A 448-nucleotide genomic window follows, 5' to 3' on the forward strand; every position below is an offset into this window, starting at 1 on the left:
GATCTTGAGGTCAAGTGCTTATCCTACAACATCATATATGTCTGTGTATATATATTATTGAATTCCATAGAGTCTTTTCCACTTTATAGTGACCCTGTATAGGGTTTCCAAGTAGTGGCTGTGGGTTTGATCTACTGACCTTGCAGTTCAAACTGATTTTATGTTCCAGAACATTACATTATCCTGCAATGCCACACCAGGAGATATATATATCTTCTGGTGTGGTGTGGTGCTGTGGGTTAATGTGCTAGACTGCAAATCTGTTTGAACTACAAGGTCAGCGGTTCAAGCTCACCAGCTGCTCCTTGGAAACCCTATACAGGGTCACTATGGCTCAGAACCGACTCAAAGGTACTTCACAACAATAATAAATTCCTTAGAGAATAAATCATGCTTTCTAAAATAGAGTGTCAATGAAATAAAGCAAGACCTCCATTGAGATGGACTG

The sequence above is a fragment of the Chrysochloris asiatica genome, unplaced genomic scaffold (genome assembly GCF_000296735.1).
Source record: "Chrysochloris asiatica unplaced genomic scaffold, ChrAsi1.0 scaffold00463, whole genome shotgun sequence".
In the NCBI taxonomy this organism is placed as follows: Eukaryota; Metazoa; Chordata; class Mammalia; order Afrosoricida; family Chrysochloridae; genus Chrysochloris; species Chrysochloris asiatica.